Genomic DNA, 17,936 nt, shown 5'->3' with positions numbered 1-17,936 from the left:
CCCCCCTCCATACACAGACACACACACACCTTCCCTCCACGGTCACTGCAGAGCCTCAGCTCCAAGGCTCCATTCTTTATCTGTATGATAATAGCGGGCCGCGGCCGATAGCCTAACGGACTGAGCAATGTGACCTCCAACTCGCTGGCAGGATTTTAAAGGTACCACGGCTGGGATTTTTCACCGGGCTAAAGATATCCCCGCCTGCTAAATATATCACAGTCAAATGGGACCATCGCCGTACACTGATATTTATCACTGGATTTCATTATTTCACCTTTCTGCGCTGCTTTTTGAATGTTACTTGCTTCATCGGAGAATAATTTAGGTGGGGTATCACAGGAAATCAAACTTGAAGCCCTTCTAAATTGTTCCAAATGAAAAGAGAAGGCAGAACATCATTTGTAACGGCGGCTGTCCTATCTCTCTGGTAGCGATCGAAACGCACCATCAGCACTGATTTGGCAACAATTACAGGAATGTTCTTACCAATAGGTATGAGGGACACCAGCCGGTTTGAGGAGGGACAAATAAAAGGAGATTGTAACGTTCCTGCCAAGACTGACCAGCAGTCTTTTTCATTTTCAAAACCTGCAATAACACACAAAGTCAAATTTCTGTATCGGAAAAAACTCTTTAAGGTCGGCATCCTATTTTATGTTTCTTTGTCCTTGCCTAGTCTTTGGTTAACATCAACAACTTCATCCTTCATGCATTGTCTGTGTGAAGTGCAAAACAGCCTGTTTGATCGCAATCACTCAATTAAAATGTGATATCCTTTGCGGGCTTACAACTTGTTATGATTTGAGTGTGTGTCAGGAGCTTTAGTCAAGGCGACACAGCACCTCTGTTATCTAAAAATGCACATGCACGCATGCACATGCACACACACACAGAAACCGATAACACATTAAAGCGAGAGAGTGAAAGGGAGGAGAGGGAACGTGAGCAAGTGAGGAGGGAGAGAGAGGGAGAGAGAAAGAAGAGTGATTGAAAGGTTGAAAGCTTGAGCCTGAATATCTGGCATTTTAGATGCTGATCAGAGGAACGGAGAGATGCAGGAAGGGAGGAGCAGAGAGAGAGAGAGAGGAAGAGAGAGAGAGAGAGAGGAATGCAGAGTTGGTATCGTGCATGCAAGTAAATGAAAGCCTGTCTATCTTTCAGTCAACATGACGAGTGGACAGCCAGATAAAGTCAAAGAGGTGGGGAAAGGAGAGAGGTGTGTGCATGGGTGTAGGAGAGCAAGGAGAGGTGAAGGAGACATGAGAGGCAAAGGAAGGAAAGAAAACAGGGTGGCAAATTGAAGAGGAAGTGAGGAGGATCAAGAAAGAGGAGGGGAAACAGTAGGCCAAGAGCTTCATCTTGGACGCCAGAAAGCACACAGATGGGAAAGAGACGGGTGCAATTTGGATTTGAGTTAAAGGATCATACCAGTGGTTTTGCATGTTCAGCGTAATATCGACAAACTGTACATACTTCACGTTTCTCTTTAATTTTTTCCCAAAGCAAGCACTCTGATATCATTTTTCCAGCCACTGGTTTCCATCCCTTCCACTATGATAAGAAAATGAACTTTCGGAGACTTCAAACTTTCTTCACAAAAGCATTTCATCATCATAAGAAAATCAACCAAAGCAACGGCACTGTTGCTTTTAGGAAAACAAGCACTTTACGCAGCAAATTATCACTTCCATGGCTTATGAATGTTGATGACACCACAGAGGCAGAGCATTATAAAGTGTGTGTTTCAAACAAAAATTCAAATTCAAAACTGGGGATTTTTTTGATTATATCTTTGATTTGCAAAATGGTTTGTTGCCATGTAAAATGTGGGAAAATTGTAGTAAATGGGACGAACATTCAAAATCACTGGTATGATCTTTTAGAAAGAAAGAAAGAAAGAAAGAAAGAAAGAAAGAAAGAAAGAAAGAAATACATGATTTGATTGACAGGGAGAGGGAGAGGGAGTGTGTGAGAGAGCGAGAGAGAGGGAGAGAGATGGGACAAGGAGGTGCTAGCCTTGTTGCTAGCTAATCTGCATGAGAGGGGCAGAGAGGGAAGCTGAAGGATTCACAGCAACTTCCTACAGGCCTCAGGATAACAATGACATCCATGTAAACCAGCCAGCGCCTACACACACACACACACACACACACACACACACACACACACACACACACACACACACACCTGCGGACACTCACACAAAATATATACACACTCAAATACACACACACACACTCTCTCTCTCTCTCTCTCTGCCTTGTGTCTTTAGGGACTGAAGGCAGCAGCCATGCAGTTTCAAGCACAGTGCTGCACAGTGCGATAGCTAGCTCTCGCTTGCTCTCTCTCTCTCTCTCTCGCTTGCTCTCTCTCTCTCGCTCTGCCGTCTTCCTCTCTCTCTCTCTCTCTCTCTCTCTCTCGGGTAAGTGGGTGACAGTCTTTTAAAGTGCAGTCCTGTACCTTCCGATAGCACGGGGCAAACAATGAATGTATTGGCCATGCTAGTGAGTCCACTAGCGTTTCAGAATAACAACGAAGAAGAAGGGGGGGGGGGAGAGCTACGGATGAATTACTGCACTTCAAAGAACAGTTTACCAGCCTCGCTCACGCTCTCCCTCTCTTCTCTGTAAACAAAACAGCACAGCCCGCTTAGCCTTTTGTCTTTAGTGGAAATTAAGAAAAAACACAGTGTTGTTTTGTTTGTTTTCTTACTTTTTCCTGTTTTCAAGATTTGCATTTAATAATTCAAGCGTTTACAGAGGGGAAAATGTATTGTAAAAAAACAAACAAACAAAAAAGCATCAACAAATAAAGAGCTGTTGCTCATTTGAAGACAAGATGGAACTTTATCGATCCCTGGGGGTTTTGGGAGAGGAAATTTATGTCCTGTCATGCAGCACTTTCAAAAGCTAACATGAAAGGCAAATCACCATACCCCCTCCAATCCAAAAAAAGAAACAAAACCCACACACCCCATCCACACACACAGTCAAATGCTGTTTTTCCTGAGCCTGTTTTATCATGAGGTTTGAACTTCCAGGACCCGGCGTCCTGACTGTTCAAACAGAATTCATATCATTCCAGCCGAGGCCCCGCTGATTACCGGGCGAGCTCTGCAGCAGCTGAAACACCTGGTTTGAGGTGAACTTCAAGAGAAGCTGTGGCTCTGCAGCAAATCCAACCTGATGTCTCGAGGCTTAAACACAGAGCACACAGTGGCAAGAACGCGTTCGGGTGCTGTTTTTCTTCGCTGCGAGGGTGTTAATCATTTTAGGGCTTAAGAACACGTTGCTCTATTGAGGTTACTTCCAATCGCTTTCGAGTTTCATTACTTTGACAGCCATGTCAGAATTGGTGTTAGAATGTATTGTGAATACACTTTTGTTTACTGACTTATGACTGGTCAGTGAGTCAATGGTCAAAAAGCATCTCTAAAGCAAATTAGAAATGCATGACTAAATATCTCTGTCTAGAAATGTGAACTCTAACCTTGTATTTGGTTGGGTTTTTTTTTTTGTTTTGTAATTCTTATGCCTGTTTGAGGGTGGTGTTTTTCTAAGTCCCTTGCTTGTTAAAATGAGTAATTGCATATATTCTCTGTGTTTTTAACACTCATATGTTTAAGTCTAAAGCTGATGGGAATTGCTGCCTCGTTTTTGGTGAACATTTCAAAGCGGTGATGACCAAACATCCCCAAACACATGCCACCCACAAAAGGACCTCTGTGAGCCCCTTGGAGCGATTCTGGGATTAAATCACATTTCCTTGGCAGCCTCCATGCTTTTACATTCTTACCGAAAGCAGAAGCTGGAAGTGGTCCATACTTATGTTCCATAAATGTCACTCGTATGAGCGATTCAAGCCTCATTGTAATTCAGCCATCATTGTAATGTAGTAACTCTGAATCTGCTAAAAGTAAACTTTACTCAAGTTTAAAGTTCAGGACGGTTCTCCGGTTGCCATGGCCTCCTAAAACAAATTTGGTTTTATAATACATTCTCACATGCCAGGATATATTTTCTAATCACTGGAGACATTCAACGTCATCTGCAATAAGGAAGTGCACCATTACAAAATGAGGTGTTTACTTATTGAAAAGACTACTGTTAGAAAATAAATGACAGCACAGTATCCAATGGCAAATGGGGTGAACCTACTGTACAGGACAGATGAGACTTTCTTCGCTGTTGCAGCCTCATAATTAGGCTGATAAGACAGGTGTCTTTTTTATATTAAATCTTGCCTAGTGCAGCTTTAATAATGAACTTCAGGTGATTATTTTTTGATATATAGCCGTTTGGAAATGAACTCTACCACTGCAAACGGGGAGATATGAGGCTTCTGGAGGACACTGCTGTATTCTGAACAGCAGGGTTTTGGGTGTAGTCCGTCTGCATCACGGTCCATTTTGCCCTTGAAGATTATTGCCTTATTAAATTGTACTGCTCTTTGAAGCGGCGGACAATGTAAACAATACCCCCCTCTAAGTTGCAGAGCTGCGAATGGAGGTCAAAGTGAACGCCTCAAGGACGTGCAGAAGAAAACTCCTCTATCACATATTTTCACCTACTGGACTCACTCTTGTTCGTTTGCCTAGTCCCACACTGAACCTCTTGCACTGTTCACCCTCCCCCTTCATTTTCTTTTGTTCTCACTCACTCCCCTCTCTATTGACCCCTTTTTTTTCTCTCTCCCATGTACCCATTCTCAGTGTCTCTCTCCATTTCTGCAGTCCTATCAATCAAGACATCCCATTACTACATCCCCTGTCACTCCCCAAGTCCCTCTTCTGCCCCCACCGCCCCAAAAACACACACATAAACACACACACACACTGTTGCTCCAGACTATTCACGCTCACACACTCATGGGCTATGGCATCTCCAGGACGTGAATCATCAGAGCACATTGGCAGACGACAGCTCTCGTCCCTTTGAATGACTGCCCATCATAAAAGACGGATAGACGGATGAATGGGGTGGGGTGAATAGAGGAATTGATGGGTGGGTGAGAGGGTGGATGGATGTGTGGGTGGATGAATAGATGGAATAAACGGTGTGGGTGAATAAATTGGATGAATGGATGAGTCATGACATCCTGATCCATTCCACAAATCTGCCAAATAGGCTTGGAAATGAGCATTCATGTGCTGACACATTCCCCTGCGTGTTTACTTCCTTGTGCCTCTACTGTACTGTGGTTGTCAGACCTGGGTGAAGCCTATTGCATGCCAGTTTTGGCATTTATTTTAACCTGCCTCAAGGGTGTTGTTTGCCACCTAGCGCTGTCAGTGTCTGCCAGGAAGTTTATACAATCACAGGAGGGTATTTTCATATCAATGCAGCAAAGACCGCTTTTTGACATCTTACCCACACAATCATAAACTGTCCGGATGCCGCAACTCCCACCCTAAGGAATTAATTGTAAATAGTTTGCTGGTTTCATTTTATTTCAAGAGGAATTTAGATATACTAAACAAAATTATAACACAACATGTTAAGTTTCTGGTCCCATGTTTCATGAGCTAAAGTACACGCTTATCATTCTTCCACATAAGTTTACAATGTTTACATGACATTTTTTTCCCGCCACAACTGCTTTCAGACTAATCATATTCTTAAACAAACAGTAACTAAGTAAACCTTTAAAATGGTTTCATGCTATGTTACATTTTTGTTAAGAATATTTTGAATCTAGAGTATAGCACAATAAAGTGTTATTTACATATTTTTATTGTGTTTCATGTTCAAATCAACATCTTATTGTTTTTTTAATCCAGTGAAGACCCCGATTATCAAAAAACACTTGACAACTTGTGACAATATTAGTGAGATGATTATAGCATGCTATGTTTTCACAAAATATTTATGCACAATATTTTTGATGAATAATCACCAATGATGTGGATATGATGACGAAGCAGGTAGAGTTCGGAAAATTGCATCTATTAATTGTAATACAGCCATTAAAACTACAATCCCTGCTTCACACAAATCACAAAACAATAAAGTCACAAAATACAGTTCAGCTAATTCACCTCACTCGTTTACTGTGATCTAAGCTACAAAGTATTGTTATAAATGTAACTAACAACTTAAAGCTATCTGCTCATTCCATTCTGCCTTATTGTTGGTGAAACTTTTCAGTATTTGAAGAATCTGTTGAGCTGTCTAAACTTGTATAATGTGTGTGCAAAGCCTTTTACTTCTGCTTGTGTCAATATGTGTGTGTGTGTGTGTATGTGTCTGTGTTCACATCCACACAAGCACGCGTATACAGCAGCATCTGTGTATGTGTGTGTGCATGTGTGTTTGAATCCACGCCAGGAACAATGTCATTCATTGAGAACGCAACCAAATAGACACACTCATACACACAGTTGGCTGGTGTGAAGGCAGCCTGGTAGTGTTTGACTGTTAGATTTAGCACAAGCCTGTTCTCTCCAGTCTCATTTCCAGTCCAGGCCTGCTTTATTTGTCTTCCACCAACACTTAAAAACCTCCCTGCCCAGGTGTAGGGGGCAAAACTGTTTGCCCCCATCAAACAACACAAACACAGACACACACAGACACACACTACACATACACAAACTTCGAAAAAGGACAGATGGAAGGATGTGTTTTTAAAATGGTGACAAGTAGTGTATGTGGGCGGGGGGAAAAAATAGGGATAGCTTTTAGATATCCAAATGTCATTTCTTTGCTTTGGAAGTCTCAATGCGTTTCTCTGAGACCCAAGATTTCTGCGCCACTCCTGAAAAGTGTTTAATTTTTAATTATAAGATGTGCAAGGTGCTTCCAATGCAGTAACGCCCACATGTCAGATAAGCTTCTTTTTCTGTTTTATGTTGCTTAGTATTACCACCACATGCCAGATAAGCTAAAACAAGCACTCCACATTTTTCTTTTAATGTATCTCACTATCAAAGGCGTTAACACCACATGCCAAGAAAGTTAAAAACACAGCTCTTCTCTCTTTTTCTAGTATTTGGAAATGTCTAGCTACAAACACATACATGTATAAGCGCCCCCACCCCTCTCTGCAAAGCAAAGGAGTTGCCTGGCTATTCCACTGGCATGCTTTGGCATCGGTAGTTGTTTTGGTAATTGTGGGTGCAGTGGAATTCCTTTATGGTTGACCACGCAACAGGCCTTCACATTTGAGTCTGGATCCAAAGGTTAACCAACCACAACAGCAAATACACTCATAAAAGTTTTAGAAATACCTTTAAAAGTCTGGGAGTGGGGGGGCACTGTTTAAGTGATTATCTGCAAGATTTTTTTTTTTTTTTTTTGATATCACTGATGCTAACCCTTCATTGCTGTGGTGTTTTTGCTCTTCAGTGATGTCATTTTCATTGAATTTCTGTTGATGAAGCTGCTGCTCACGCTAACTTTCACCGCTATTGTTCTTCTGTCTAGTTAATGGTTAATAAAGCTTTAATGACAGTCTGATGTTTTCACAATGTGTGGCATTAGAGTGGAATTCCTCCATGGCTGACTAGGCAACCCAAATGGTTTGCCATTTGGGGACAAAAACACTAACCACGAAAACCAACACACAGGCTAATTAAGTGTTTCTTTCTTCATTTTATAACTCGAGTGCAAATGGTAATCGGGCAAATGGAGCAAACGTTTTGATGTTAACATCACATTGAGCATTATATAACTTTTCACTTTGTTGTTGGTGGTTTCACGATCAGATCCTCTCGCAACACTGAATGTTGCCGTGGAATTCCTCTCCGGCTGACCGGGCAACATGGAGCACCATTTGGCTCCATGTCCAAAAGGCTAACCAGCCAAAACAAGGGGGCTAATAAAACTGTCCACTGATAAGCAGTTAATGCCCCAGAAACTAATTACTGCGCTGCCACCCCTCTTTTCTCCCTCCGTCTCTCCCCAGTCCATGGTGTGACACACACACACACACACTTGTGATCTCTGCTTCTTACAGTTATTAGGGGTGTGATCAGAAAACAGAGGGAGGTGTTAGAAAAAAAGAAACAGAAATTCTGGGAAATCAGGGGTTATTGAGTCCCAGATGTTACAAAAAAAGTGAAATCACACATCTGATGGTCAGATCACAATACAGTCAATCAGGAAGCAATCAGAGCAACACAGAAACGGGAAAGGAAATGATAAGGAATGACAAGCAGGAAAACAGGATATGGAGTGGTGATTGTTTGTTCCGAAATCTGAAGACAATCTCAAGGGTTAAACATTTGGCAATGATAACGTATTTAGGGATGTGTCAGGATAATACAAAAAAGCTGGAAATGATCAGAAAAACATCAAAAGTACAGTCTTGTATAGAGACGTGGTCATAAAGCAAGGTTAGGCGAACACGAAATGACAGAACAGTAATTAAAGATGTGAAAAGCAGGGCTACAGGAGCCTCCGCGGGGAGTTGGGAGTTCAGACCAAACACCTCCATCACACCCCTGAGTTCTGGCACTAAAATGGCCTCTGTATCAGTAACATACAGGCCCGAGCAGTTAGCTGCAGCGATCGCTCATAATGGCCCGGCCAGCTTGCCGCGCCATCTCCCTCTGCAGCAGTACACAGCTATGTCAGTTGCAATTATACAGGAAACTGCCACTAAGGAGCACCACCCTAATAGCTGCACAACCAAATACTCAAGGCAGCAATTTTGACACGCTCCCTTGCACTCACAGCTTGAGTCCAAAAAAAAAAAAAGTAGGCATTTATTTCCAAACACCCTCCAAGTCTGGGCAGTCAGAGTTGTTGGTGTGCATGGCTGCCAGCAATTTACCAATGACACCATGCTGTTGGGTTTTGGCTTTTTCAAAAGAAGTAAATTTAAGGATGTGATGATGACACAGCAAATGCGGCGAGGCTTCGTTGTAATGGTCAGGTCAATTTATCAATGGATGGGGGGGTACTTTCTCCAAATTCCCACAAAATGACAACCTTTCACTGAGGGAAAAGTGTGTGGGGAAACTACGACTGAAACACCCAACAGGAAGGATTCTGCCTCTTTTTGGGTGATGTAACAGACCTTTTTCACAGCAGCCATTTGGACATTAAAATTAGCAGGTAAACACAGGTGTCTCTAATGACATTAATAAGGTTCTGTTCTGTTTAGTGTAGCAGAGCCTTTCCAGTTAGCCAGCATGCACAATACAAGGACCCTGGCTCCGTTTGACCCTGATGAACAGAACCTTAATTAACGTTATTACCAACACCTGTGTTTACTACTATTCATGTCAAAATGGCTGCTGTCAAAAGATCTATTCGTGTAGAGGCTGTCCTTCAACCAGAGGACCCAGAATTCAAGCACCCTTGTCAGCAAGCATCTGCCCAGCTGAAGTGTCCTTGAGCAAGAATCCCGACCAGCAACATAGGTGCTGTTCTGTGTTTGTCCCTGACCTCTGAACAACGCATGCTCATTGGATATTCAGATTATGTTGCTGTTATTATTGCAAATTATTGGGAAGAAATGAAGTAAAGGAGGAGTGACTCCACCACTCTGCAGAAGTCCACTGCAGCTCCTAGTGTGTGCTCTTGTGACTGCACTGACTCGGACCTGTAATTTTGACTGTGCTAATAATTTCAGACCTCTGCAATCTGCTGAAGGAATTTAAATGTATTCTGTTTGAACTTATGTTAAATTTGTCTGGGTACACAGAACATTTTTCCAGTCTTTATAAGCCTTAGTTTTTTTGGGTGACAATTATTTTGAGTTGGTTAAGTGTTGATGGGAGAGTTGTTTGTTCACTTGTGGAGCTGATTATGGCTCAGGGGCAGCTGTTCAGAAAGTGTCTAAAAGTGTTATATTAACGCTGCATGGGTGTGAACTTATATAAAACACTGGCATGGTGCTGAACTTTACACTGTCAGAAAACTGTGATGAAGAATGATGATTTTCTATAAGCGTGCCAGCAAGTGTTTAAATATATGTTTTGAATGCAATATGGCCCATGTCTGACTTACCGGCTGTACTGTAAAGCCATGCTTAATGTATTTTTAAAGAAACCAAACCAAGTTCTTCTCCGCTCCAAACTGGAGAGTGAAGAGAGCAGCTGGAGGCACTACACTCAGTGGAATTGAAACCTAGGCCGGGGCAGACTGACAGAGGCTGTATTTAAACACTTTAACCCAGAGGAAACTCTGTGACAGTATTTAAAGAATTTAATCATGACAGGAGTTATTGTAGATTGCTATCAAAAGAGAGTAGCATGGCTAAAATGTTCATAAGTTAAAAGTGTTGAGACGGTGAAATTGCTTTTTAGCTGCAGACTGTCAGGTTTTGGTTACCAGCTTTAAATGGTGTCTCTTTCAAACAATGAGGTTGAAACCATGACAACAGCGAAAAGACCAACTCTGCATACACTTCTGGCTGTATTTACACTCACAGACCCCTCTGAATCCAACTTTGCTCGCCAAGCGTCATCAACCAAAGCCCCCTTCTTTTTTCAGTTGTTTTTTTCACTAACTAAGAATAGAGGCAGCAACAGCCCAGTCCCACACCTCTTAAAAGCCCACAAAGCTTTTCAACATCCGAGGAGCGTTTATTTTCGAGTTCTGACAAACGTATGTGCATCGACAAGTGGTGTTTCAGTCATGGCAAGAGCATGAGTCACAGCGACAGAATTGTAGCCGACTGTAGGCCGACAGACGCTGTAAGATGCCTCATCCCCTATTTTAGTCCAGAGGGGGTGAAGGAGGAAAACTGAGAGTGAGAGAGAGGTAGAGAGAGACCGCCTAAAGGATCTAAATCTCATCTCCCAATGTGATAAAGTGGGCTTATTCGACGACATGCACATTTTTTTTTACCCTCTACCAAAAGCTTTCAAAATAGGAAAAAAAAAAAAAAAAAAACTATCACAATCTCTAAGCCATAAGAAGCAGCCTTCTTTCTACTTGTACCTTAAGTTTGAAAAGCAGTGAGCCAAAGATTAGACTTATCATTTGGAGGATACACAAGGCTTTTCATAACAGAAGAACTCAATCCTATTTTGGAAGGGTATTGATTTCCGAAATAGGGAGAAGCTCCAACACAGACAGAAGAAACACCCCCAGGATGGGGTTGGGTGTTTGTGCGTGGGGGGTATGATGGCTGGAGAATATGTCTGACTCCAATCTCCCAGTGCCTTTTGCGTAAATCTCCTTTGCCGAGACGGAAATGGGATAAAACAAAAGCTGTCGTCAGATTAAAAAACATGTACTTCCAAGAAGTGAGCATTTTAAGACTGGAGGGGAAAAAAACGGATCTTATTATCAAAGTGATTGACGAGGGTGTTTATCTTTAAAAATTCTACAATGAATTTTGAATGGGTTGCTCAAGGCCATACGGGAATATGACTTATTCAGCACATAAAGAATTATGTGAACTTTGAATGGGTGGGGAAAAAAAGATGAAAAACCACCAGATTGGACTTTCAAAAGGTCTTCATTCAAAGCCCTGAAAATGACATGTAATTTTTTTTTTTTTTTTTAAAAACCACATATCTCTCAGAAGCCAGCATTTCAGAAATATCGTGAATCAGCAACTGAATGACAGCCATGCATTTTCTCTCTTTTTTTTGGGGGGGGGGTTGGCTTCTCAGGGCTACACCAGGTCATGTGTTACTCAGCACATAAAAGATTACGCCAACATCATGTGGAAGATGGAAAGCAAACCCCAGCATAGTTATGGGGTTTTCTCTGAAAACCACAAAATAGACCCATAGACTTTGTTTTTCTTCAAACGCACAACAGGCTAAATACAAAGTGTGTGCTACATCTCGCGTAACAGTGTGGCGGTTCAATACCTATTAAGCTGATCATCACCTTGAAAAGACTGTGGCACGGTGGCTTGCCTCTAGAGGTAATTTAAACCTTTTTAGCCTAACAGCACACCTTTTTACTGAAGACTGAGGCGACTCTTATACATAAATGCATGCTCTCTCTCTCTCTCTCTCTCTCTCACACACACACACACACACACAGAAACACAGAGAAACCGTCACAGACACCTGTAGATACGCAAAGTACACACTCTCTCACAATGGCACACAGAGTTTACTCAACCTTTAATGGTTAGTATAGAGATCTCTTCGGCAAAGGGCTTATGATGATAGAAAACATTCAGACTAGTGCTCACACACATACTTTAATCAACAGTGACTCAGTCCACACAAGAACAACTGGACCTCACTTGATTGCAACGGGAGGATGCAACACATACAACAGAGCATCCCCTACTCTTATTACAGCTACTGTGACGGGTGATGAAAATGGTGCACAAATACATCCAGGCAAGTACACAAACACAGATGGTTCCGGTGTGTGTGTGTGTGTGTGTGTGTGTGCAATGCAGGCTGTGCATCCCCTGCTCCTCTTGCTGAAGAAAAGACAAGATGAGGTTATTTACTGGTGCTGCCTGGGACACTAATATGTTTTTTTGTCCTTTATTTATCCAGGGAAAGTCGACTGAGCGCACTTGCTCTTTATCAGCAACACACAGCTTGTCTTTCACTTCACATCAGTCAGCTGCCCAGTACAACTACTGCCTAGTGGTGGACAGTGGGCAGCTCCACTGCAGCTGGGGTCCTTAAGTACCTTGCTCAAGGGCACTCAGGTAACACCTATATTGAGGGAGCAGTGAATGTTACTCCTTCATGTTATCCACGCACATTTTCCAAGCCAGTCCAGAAAATGCAAACTGGTGACCTGACTGCTACACTGCTATTACACTAGAGTTAGAAGACACACACACACACACACACACACATACACATGCACACAACCACACTGTCAGTATAGGCTGGTCCTGCAGCTCCTAGGGAAATAAACAGAGCGCTCTGTGTAGAGGATTAAAGACAGCTTGTCTACAGAGCACACCAGTCCTAACAACATGACGCCTGTTTACACACACCCACATGTATAGAAACACACACACACACACACACACACACACACACACACACACATTCAAGCAAGTGTGCTCAGCTGCAGGTCTGATTTATTTGCCTTACTGGTGACAGAATAGAATAGAATAGAATAGAATAGAATCTATTAGAGAAAAACTTTGATCATCACATTGATTTTCACCCACTGAGAGTGGTGAGGACATAGGTGGCACTCTAAGCCTAGTCTACAGACTCCTGACAAAGACTAACGACACCCATGGGGCCACTCAAAACCCTCCAAATTGCCTATTAGTGAATACCCAAGTTCCTTTACTTATTGGTATTGAGCCTGTAGGATAAGGTAGCAAATACCCAGGACAAATCAAGTGACATAAAAACAGAGCAGAAAAAATATCATTACGAAAAGATGTTTTCAAAATCTGAGTGGAATGTTGTCATGTTTAGAAAATTCTCCTGTGTGTCACGTTCACACAAACCTCTGCAAATCACGCACAGGACAGGAGCCAAGCTTTAGCTGAATAGCTACCAAGAGCTCAAAGGTCAAATTACAATGGCCAAGCCTTTAAAAAACACCTCTGTAATCAAGCCAAACCATTAGCTGCTGCCTCCCTAATGAAAAATAACCACAGTAATCCAATTTTAGGATACCGCACAAATATTATCACAAAACTATAAGACCCTACACCAGGGGAGATAAAAAAAAAGCCCATGCAGTATAAGGTTACTATAAACTCATCAGTGCTACAGACACACTTCCAACTAAAACGTATCTCTATATTACAGTGACAGCACAGGAGATAAAACACCATTTAGCACCATAAGACCTCTATAAAATGACTATGGAGTACTATAGATACACTATTAGTCACTACAAGAACATTATAAGGATACCATAGGAGATAGGAAAAATCCAATACAGTGCAAGGTGAGCTCACTGTTGTTACAGAGACATTATAAACCCCTATTGCAAGACTGAATGCCAGGAGATAAAAATAAATAAATAAATAAATAAAAATGTAGCACCATGAGGTCGGTATAAATTCAATCTTGAGTACCACGGACACACAATAAAGTCCTTGTGAGAATGTTATAAGAGTATTACCATTACAGCATGGGAGATACACTTTTATATATCATTATACCACTTAAAACGGAGAACGACAAAGCCATTGAAAAATTACTATAGGAATACTATATTCATCATGTTACCGTGATTTCTAGCAAGGGCCAGGGCGTTTGGCTGTGAGCTCCACACACTCAACTTCATAAATAGCTTCAGCACAGCCCTCTGGATGTTTCTTTTCTTTGCTTTTTTTGGAGGCTTCATCATCTCCTATTCACGCCGAGGCTTCTTTTTGTCCTGTCCCCCGGTCAAAGGAGACATACCCAGACCATGGCAGGCTGTCAAACGTCTCCATGGCAAAGCAGACGTGAGAGGAATGACAACGAGGTGGGCGAAAACACCCCCTGCTAACCGGTACACACTTCACCTCCAAACGGGGCTGGTAGCCTACTTGAGTTATACGAGGTTAGCTATTACACTCACATGCACGGCTGCGTCAGTACAGAGCGGAAACGGCTTGGTCCGACAGTTATCTGTATCAATACGGCGAGGTGTTGCTTTGTAACGACGCTACAATGTTTGTGTTACCGCACGTTAACCGACGTTTGCGTCTTTTCTGCCCCAGCGTAACCAAGTTCGAATCCCTTTTGCGCACGAGAGCACAAGCTCGCGCACACTGACGCTCACACAAGCACAACAGTGGACACCCGTTGTAGTGACACCACGGCAGATAGAAGACACCACCAAGCACAATAAGGTCACTGTAAACTCGCCATTGAGTACCACAGGTACGCTAGCTGTATAATATTGATTTCCTGTGTCGGGTTTCAGCCATAGCAGCCTATGAGGGTCACTCTTGGAGCAGGACGCCAAAAATAAACCCAGTAGGCTATCGCACCTATGAAATATAGTGGGGAAAGAGGCTCCTCTAAAACCCCCTTGGCCCATAACCTGCCCTGACCCGGCTTTACAATGCACCTGTTTGGTTTCGAAACCGGAGGAATGAACCTTATGGGATCCAAAGCCAGGAAGCGGGTGGGAAGTACAGAAGGGAGCACGAAACGAGGGAAGGAGGCGAGGAACGAAGGTAGGGCAGGCGGAAGGCGGAGAGGGTTACTGACTAAACGCGGTAGCTGGGATAAGTAGCCCAGCAAGCCAGCTAATAACACAGCGATCGCCTAAAAATATCCTGGACTATAAAGCTCTGCTGTTAGCGCCGTAGCTGCTGCAAATCGCGGCGTATACAAACCCCCTTGCGGTGCGACCCCGGTTACATTATCAAACGCACCTCATTCCACGCCGGTTTGACTGTATACAATAATATTTTATGCCATACGAGATTCGCGTAGTGCGCTGCTATTTTGTATGCGGCTCGGTGCTATTTTCAACCCGCTGGTATCCCCTTGAATATCTCCCCCCTTTTCCCATGGAGCACTTTCTCTTTCAAGCGACACGCAAGAACCGACTGATAGACTCGGGAAAGAAATGTTAAGGCTGCAATAAATGCCACATCTTCAAGATAGCGAGACCCACACAGGAGCACAAAAAGATACCAAACGACTATGAAGGGCCGTGATTTAAAGAGAAACTGACCGTCAAATCTCCTCCTGGATTATATCCGCTCCCGTTATTCCGGTCAAATTCTCCTTTTCCCCTCTTCTTCTTCTTTCGTACGAGGGAAAAGGGAGATTGGTGGCGACGGTGGCGACAGGGGAGCTCGGTTTCCTTCCTCTCCTTTCACACAGAGAGTCAAGCGGACAAATATAGGCTGGCTGCTCGGTGTCAAATCTCTTCTGTCCCCTCTGACTGGCGACTGGCTGTCTTCGGCGGTCCAAAGTTAGCCAGTAATCGCAGTGGACGGTGCAAGCCTGTTTCACCGTTGGAAAAAAAAAAAAAAAAAAACGCAAACACACCACCAAGGGTAAGCCTACTGCCCGGACTTGAACAAAAAAATTAAATAAATAAAATTAGAAATAGAACAAAACCACCACCAGTTACAAAAATCCAACTGGCAAGAAAATAAGAAACACAAGAAGAGGGGGAAATATAACAGGAAGCCAAGGCAGGGATGAGTGATAAGAATTTAAAAAAGAAGAAGAAGAATCACATCGTTTTCTGTAGTGGTAAAGTAACCACTTACACAGCAGTGTCTTGGCTCGCCGTTATAACAGGGCTACAGGAGCACCAGGATGACCACTGCACCCATTAACCCGGCTGGGGAGGCTGCTGCTGCTGGAGGACCCTGAGCCCCCGACTGAGTACGTCCTTTACTCCCGAGGTCCTCAACACAAATGTCCGCTACCGAGCCTGAAGGATGAATTTCCACCCGGAGGAGGAGTGGATTGAGAGAGAGAGAGAGAGAGAGAGAGAGAGAGAGAGAGAGAGAGAGAGAGGCGGTTTGGGGGGTGGAGTAATTCTGAGAATGCAAGGCACTGCCCTCTCTCTCTCTCCTCACTCTGTACCTCTCTCTCCCTTTCATTCACTGCTCTCTTGTCTCCCATTTTCTCCTCTCCTTCACTTCCCTGCCTCCTGCCACCTCTTCTTCTCCTTCATTCACTCTCTTTTTTTCTCTCCCTCTGTCCCATTTTTACCCCCCACACCCATCCCCTGCTCTCCGTTTGCTATTAAATTCTACACTGTAGCCTTATGTGTGTCTCCAAAGGCTTGAGCGGTGATAATAAGCAAATAAATCAATAGGTTTACTCATCACCCCCTCAGATGGAATTATGATGATGGTGCATTGATCCCAGGGTGTGAATGATCACCTTGCAGGATTTAGCAGTGTGTGAGCGTTGTAATAAAGTGGCATGGGTCCCCTCATTCGTGGCGATACTAAAATAAATCAATGAAGGTCAGTCAGTGCAGCTGCGAATGAAGATGATGTTATTTGGTTAATTAGTACAGCCTTAAGGGGATAACACGCCTAAAAACAGAGTGACATAACATCACATTTGGCGTTTACTTCTATCTGAAATGCCTTAACCATAAGTACATGTCATTTTAGCATGGGCGGCCCCAGTGGGAAAGAATTTCACTCAAATTTTCCTGTGATCTTGACACTTCAGCATACATTTGCAAACATGAACATGAATTTCTCTGAATGCCACAGACTGCAGAGGCACGACTCTCTTGAACACGTCTTCAAAAGACAATAATAGAGCCGCTTCATTGACTTCATGAAAGAGTGATGATGCCGCACATGCAGGCAGGCAAGGAGCTGATGAAGACCTGCGCGCTCTTCGCAGCCTTTCCACCATTTATGGTGACACACATTTCAATTCAACATGAATCTGTGTCGGGTGGAAGCCTTATTTAATTTCACTGATGACAGTGTGTGGGTCTTAATAAACTTTGCTCAGATCGACTTTATGCACATAGTGGCATTATGTAGAGTGGCTTTATGTGGGCTCAAACATTTTTAGTGCCGTGTGAAATAAGGGTTGATTGGATATAAAAGCTCAAAGAATTCCTAAAATCATTCTTTGTCAATGGTAAAAGCTCAAGGTTTTGTCTCTTAATGGTTCTCAAATAAGAGGCCCGGCTTTCTGGTCTCTACCTTCGGGAGAGAGGTGTTCACAAATCAAGTGTGAACTCTACAAGTAATCTCATGAATTGTGTTTTGGTGGGCACAGGCAGCAGTTTAAGCCAGTACTGACTGGTCATTTTGCCAAGGTTTATGACCAAGCATATTTTTGAACACATTTTTGTTCCTTCTAGCACACAGGGTTATCCACATTGATTTCATTTTATTTGCCAAAGCCCAGCCCTGCTGACAATTATATTAGAGAGGCAGACTTTTGACCAGAAGGTCGCTGGCTCAAATCCCGGACCAACATCTGGGCACGGAAAGTGAATGAGAAACATTCTGTCTTCTCTCCTGTACAGCTCTGTCTATCTTTAAGCTGCCCGAGCATCATCACCTTTATAGACCTGACTGTCTCTTAAAGTCAATTGATCAACATTTATGCATTAATAACAAGTAACCCTGGTAATGTG

The 17,936-nt window shown here is 43.0% G+C and overlaps 1 protein-coding gene across 3 annotated transcripts in view; it reads right to left on the bottom strand.

Moving 5' to 3' along the window:
- The window catches only part of dag1 (dystroglycan 1), a 53,036-nt gene extending 36,733 nt beyond the window's left edge, over nucleotides 1-16,303 (bottom strand). The window contains exons 1-2 of one of the 3 annotated variants that reach the window (XM_030050955.1): nucleotides 16,081-16,303; nucleotides 15,534-15,808 (exon numbers count right to left, since the gene is read on the bottom strand). The gene's annotated coding sequence lies outside the window, so the exon portion shown is untranslated. Of the gene's footprint in view, nucleotides 1-15,533 lie in introns of all 3 variants that reach the window. The other 2 variants (XM_030050954.1, XM_030050956.1) reach the window with 2 other exon arrangements.
- Nucleotides 16,304-17,936: the final 1,633 nt, after the last annotated feature.

Source organism: Myripristis murdjan, chromosome 5 (genome assembly GCF_902150065.1).
Source record: "Myripristis murdjan chromosome 5, fMyrMur1.1, whole genome shotgun sequence".
Lineage (NCBI taxonomy): Eukaryota > Metazoa > Chordata > Actinopteri > Holocentriformes > Holocentridae > Myripristis > Myripristis murdjan.
Note: the sequence above shows the minus strand (reverse complement) of the source record. Positions and strands in the feature narration are given on the sequence as shown.